Raw genomic sequence first — 6134 nt, forward strand, 5'->3', positions numbered from 1 at the left:
GTTAGACCTAAAAGACCAGCTTCAAGTATGCCAATGATGCTAATAAGTCATGATCACCTTAATCAACACCCAAAGTCTTTGATTTCCAGTGAAAGTAGGGTTCTTTGAACAGTTCCTCATGTATCATAGTTTTCAGAAGCCTGGATCCAGTATCCTGGATCATCTCTTCTGAATCATTTCATTCTTATCTCCAGTTTGTCTACTATCCCAACACATTTTCCAGGTTTCCTACAGCTATGTGTGGAACAATAATTACTAAGATTAAAAATTATGTCTTTGAGGATGTGGTTCCATAGAGTAGCAGTTATCACATCTGCTTTACATGCAGAAGGTCCTGGGTTCATGCCCCATTGGAGCCACAGTCAGTGGTCTATGGCCATGCTGCTCTGAACAAGCCCGATGTCTGATCTTAGAAGCTAAGCAGGGTTGGACCTGGTTAGTACTTGGATGGGAGACCACCTAGGAAGACCAGGTGCTGTAGGCATGAATAATAATAATAAAAAAAATTATGTCCTTGAGAACCTAGGAGATTCTAAATTTGAAAATAAGGATTAAATCGTATTCTGTACTTACTAGGCAGGGGAATGGTTACTAAAATATTAATCAAAAAATTTAATTAGCTAAATGCTCAGAGCTTTCCAGTTGACTGATATTTTATGGTATGTGACTTAAAGTTACAGAGCACACTTGACAATCATGGGCAGCAGTAAAAATGACCCAGACCATTGAATATTGAAGAGATTAAGACAAGGTTTCTGGATTCAGCCTGCTAGTGTCTGAATTCTGTTTCTTCTACTAGCTAACCATGTGTCTGGTATGTTTATATAACCTCACCAAGCCTCAGGGCCTTTATTTTTTTAAAAAAAGATAACATTACTGGTTTATAGAGTTGCTGTAAGAATTAAGTAAAATTGTTCATATAAAACACCTAGAACACTGCTTAGTACTCAGTGCACACTCAATAAACGTTAGTTTTTTCTACCTCAGAAAAGTAGCTTATTCCTTATCTAAGATATATTCAGATTTCACTCCCATGCCAAGATGCTGAGAGAAAGGAAATCAAGAGTTCGATTTTTTCTTTGGTATTTCTTTGATATTTCTAGTGATATGGTAAATAAATACATAAATCCTTCTGTATAATTTGTTAAGAACTCACTATGTACAAGACGTTGGGCATAATGGGTTAATTCTGTGTGAAGGAGTCTGGGAGACTTTTTAGAGGTGGTGACACTTGGAGATAAGACATTCAACCATTCATTCAACAATTATTTGTTAAAAATCTAGTATGTGACAGAGGTAGTAAGTAGTAAAGGCAAGGAATATAAAATTAATAAACGTAGTTCCTGTCCTAATAACATCTCCATTTAATGAGAGAGGTAGACATATAGATATACAGTGATACAAATTATAATATTTCATGGTTCATGGTTTGACAAAAGTATGAGTATAGGATGTTATGTCACGTCATGTCATGGCAGGCATCTCCAGAGATGAGGTAATATGTTAGTATTTGAAACAATGAGCAGGAAATGGCAAGCGGAGAAAAGGAAAGAGAGACTTCTGGCAGAAGAAAGAATACCTGAAAAAAGAATCATAGAGAAAAGATCTGAGTAGGGATAGATCTACCATGAACATGCGAAGCTTAAGTTTCAGGACCTCTTGCTCGAGCATGCCTCTTCTATTTTTCCTTTGCAGTGCAGTACATTAAGCCTCTGAGTTCTTCTCTACGATGGTAGGAATCAATAGAAAATTAGGATATCGGAGGCATGGAGCCCTGCCCTTGATGGTGGTCCTGGGACTGTGAGTGGGACCAGTAGGCTGTCAGCACTCCTCCTACTTCTGCCTGGTCTCCATCAACACCCTGCTTTTATGGATCATCCCAATCCTATCTTAGTACCAATAAAATGGATCTGAATAAGATGCTGCTCTGCATCCTGTTTAGGGCCACTGTGATTCAGATCATAGCAACCTGCATCCCCCCCACCAATTCCCAGATCATCATGGTAGCACACTATTAGACTGGGGGAGGGGTGCTCAGATAAGTAAGGAGCTGCCCGGACTGTGCTGGATCTAGGGAGGGCAAAAGACCCGCCCAAACTTACATAAGCATCTGGCCTCACAAAAACTAGATTCTTCTCTGATTAATGGCATTAAAAATGAGAAGTGAAATATTTTTTGTTGCAATTTTCCTCCTTCTTTCCATGTAGTTTCTAACCAAAAGAGCTACATGAAGGACAATAACCAAATGTATATATGTATTTATGAACACACTCATACACACCCTTAAAATTTATTAGTAGCTAGGCAAAGACTGATACCTTCCGGTGTAGTACTTTCTTGCAGAATGTGGTTTGGGAAACATTGTGTAGGCTGGCAGTATGGCCTCCTGCTTGTTTTCCCTTGAATTTGATATGGTTGTAGCTTTAAACTACATTCCAACTTAACCAATGAGTTGCTGGTGATGTAGAGAAAAATGAAGCACAAGACCTGGCTGGATCTGAAGGCTGAGTAGCAAAAGAATAACTGTTACATCTAATGAACTCACTCACTAGTAAATATGCCCAGTCACTGTACTAGACTGATTAATCCAAATCATCAGCTACTCTTTTCTTGGCTGGTGGTGCTGAATGAAAGAAAATGGGGAGAGGGAGATAGTTCTTATTCAGTAAAGGCAATTGTGAAGGGCCCTGTGTGATAAACCTGATTTTATACTTTTACAATTGGGCATAACTGTAGGTTTTAAAAGGTAGAGCTCAACTGCATAGATTTATGTTTGAGGAAAACAACTGAGTAAAATGAGTGAATAAGTGATTAGAAGTGAGAGGGACTATTCAGAGACATTGATGCCACATTTCACACAAAAGATGGTAAAGATCTGGGTAGAGACAATGGCAGAGGGAATGGAGAAGGTGGATTTCAAAGATTTTTCTTAGTAGATGTTTGAAGGTAGCAGACAATTAGTTTTTTAATTCTGATACTGAAGAATTCAGAGAGACTTAGATTTTCTTCTAGGCTGCTAGTTTTGGAGAACAGATAACTTGTAATATTGTTTGGAGAGTACGATAATCTAGAGAGCAGGTTTTATGGTGAAAATAATGAGTTCGGTAGGTAGACAGAAATATGAATCAGAAGCTTGGGTGAGATGTCAGGGCTGGAAATAAAGATGTGGATGTTGTAAACATATGGATAATAGCTGCAGCCATAGCAGCAAAAGGGGAAGATTTATAAAAATATTAAAGAACAAAGAGGCAAATTTGGGGGCAAACAATACAATTAAAGTGAGAAAGTAAATAAAGCCAATGAATAAAAATAAGAGCGAACTGCCACAAAAGTTGGAACAAGAAAATCGTGGAACTGGAAGGCCGAGGAAAGAATTTCAAGAGGTACAGGATGGCCAACTTGAAGAATTCTAAACAGAAATAGACTCTAATCAATTTTGCTTTTATAAATTGAACTAAATGGAAGAAAAACTTGAGACAGGAAAGCTAGCTGGAAGCTATCAAAAAACTGAGAGGAAGGGAGATGACCTCTACCAAGCAATAGAAGTTTAGATAAAAAGAGGAAAAAAAGACATTTAGAAATCACTTTGGCAGAAACTGATTGAAGCTGGATATGAAGAGTAGGGAGGTAGGGAGGTAAAAGTCAAGGTTGATTTTGAGGTTTTTGTCTTGATGAATGGTGCTGCTGTTAACTGAGATGAGGATTGGCAGAGAAGCCGGTTTGAGGAAATTTGTGGGGAGGTAACGAGTTTTGTTTTAAATTTGTTGACTGGGACATACTTAAGACATTCAGGTGGAGATGTCCTGAATTGCTCTAGAACTGAGGAAAGAACTTTGAGCAGGAGTTAAAAATGAGAGTGAGAAGAGCACAGGTTCTAGGTTAAACTATAAGAGAAATTGAGATCTCATAGGAAAAGCATATGTGTATGTGAGAAAAGTGCTTAGGACAGAAAAACTGACACATGCACAACAGAAGTGGAGTCAATAAGTAGCCCTAAATAAAAATCTTACTAAACACCTTCATGGAAGGTAACTGGCAAAGTCACAGTGAAGCAGTAAGTTCACACTAAGCTTGGGATGTGTAATGTTTATTAATAACATATAATCTAAGTGGAAGGAGGAAAAAGAAGTGGACTTAAGAGTGTTTCAGAGTTAGATTCAGATCCTGGCCCTGCCAGGTACATGTTGTGGGACTTTTCACAGAGTAGGTTCTCAGTGGTACCAACTCTCCTCAACTCTCACTCTTTCATATTTCTCTTGTTCTCATCCTTCTCTCCCTTCCTTTCCTATTGTGTTTAGTTATTGGAAATGAACCTTTTTTGGCTTTAAAAATCCCCAGTTGAAACACAAGGATTCAATTGTATACTATGCTGATAAGGAATGAAGAGTTCTAAACAGAGACAGACTTTAGGGGATGTAACTATAATTTAAAATAACTGTCCTAATACCCAGGTAAGCAGCACTCACTTGAGAATAGCAATTGAACAGGTTCTCTTCCTAGGATGAATCACTTATACACAAGGGAGTAACTCAGAAGAGAAAGAGGGGAGAGAGTGGTGTGTGTTACGATGTTAAGACAGGCTAAATAATTTCTACTTTCAAAATAAATACAATTAAGAAATGTTAGACATATTATTGAATTATTGATGGAGCTGGTAAGGAATTGAGAAATCATTAAATATGATATTTTCTCTTTTATTTTCTTTTGCAGCAGAACCTTTCTTCCGCAAATGACATCTTATACAAGTAGCAGAATTATTTGTTAATAAATTTAACAGAGTTTTTCAGATTGATGCAAGAGTGGGAGATTATTTGCTAGGTTACTGTCTATCTCATTAGAGAACCCTTCTTTCTCAGTTTTTCCTATCCCCCTATTTCATCTGGCCCCAGAGTACCCTGTGAAACTCTAGGGCTTGACAGAAGACAGTTTCTAATTATTGCTTTAGTCCAACTGCCTCATTTAATAAAGGTGAAACTGAGTCACATGGTGAAGCTAAGTAGCTTCCTCTGAGTGCTGGTGGTGAAGTGGCAATGTTCTTTTGACATCTCTTCCAGGGCTTTCATTGGCCTTTTTTAAACTTGCATATTGAGCAAATCACCATCTTCCCATTTTATTTTTATATCCTATGTTCCATAGAAATAAGAAAAGATTCAGAATGTTACTCCATCCTCCTCCCCTCCCATATCCAGGCAGAGCCCCAGTAGGTTGACAGCCTCATGAGCAAATACATAAAGCTTTTAATTTGGGGGACTGACTAGCTGCCTGCCAAATTTGATTAGGTAGGAGTGGTAGTTGGCCAGGGAGATGGAGCTGAATGAGTGGATTCCTTGAGGGCAGCCAAGAAACAGAAGTCTCCCACGAGGAGATGCAGCACAGAATCCCACTGGGACTGAATTCTTGTCTGGGAGTCTGGACTTAAGGAGCATACATTCATCTTTGGTGCTCAGATGAGGATGCTTTCTGAAGACTATAAGAACGTTTATGGGAGACAGGCTGAGCTCTGCCATAGCCAGGAGGGTGTCAAAAACAATTAGGAGGTGCTGAGGAGGGTATTTGCTAGTATTAGGAGGAGGGAAATGGAATTAATGTTTTTTTTCTGAGTTAAAGTCTTGGACTTTGCCCCAGTGGAACTGGTTTAACATCATTTTCACAACATTTTTTGAGCCTCTTCTATGTCACAAAAGTTGTGTGGTGAGCTTCGGATGATCAAAATGTTACTTCCCTAGAGAATTGTATATCCAAGGAAAATTAAATCACCTTCTTTTTTTTTTATTATTTACTTTTTTAAATATAAATTTATTTATTTTAATTAGTTTCAAGTATATAGTACATTGGTTAGACATTTATATGGTTTATAAAATGATTCCCCTAATTGCTCCTTCTCTCTGGTTTTCCACCTAGCCAATATATTAATGCTAACTGCATTTCTTCTGCTGTGCACCCATCCCCGTGACTATCTATCAACTACTAATTTGTACTTCTTTAACCCTTCACCTCATTCTCTCAGCCCCGCAAGCCCCGCTTCCCTCTGTCCATCATCAAATTGTCCACTATATTCGTGAGTCTGTTTTTGATTAGTTTGTTCTTTTTGTCCCTTAGATTCCGCATATAAGTGAGATCATGTGGTATTTATC

At 38.2% G+C, this 6134-nt stretch overlaps 1 pseudogene; it reads left to right on the top strand.

Annotated features, from left to right (window-relative positions):
- The first annotated feature begins 368 nt into the window (after positions 1-368).
- On the top strand, positions 369-484 carry LOC112486015 (annotated as a pseudogene).
- Positions 485-6134: the final 5650 nt, after the last annotated feature.

Source organism: Pteropus alecto, unplaced genomic scaffold (assembly GCF_000325575.1).
Source record: "Pteropus alecto unplaced genomic scaffold, ASM32557v1 scaffold25, whole genome shotgun sequence".
NCBI classification, from domain to species: Eukaryota; Metazoa; Chordata; class Mammalia; order Chiroptera; family Pteropodidae; genus Pteropus; species Pteropus alecto.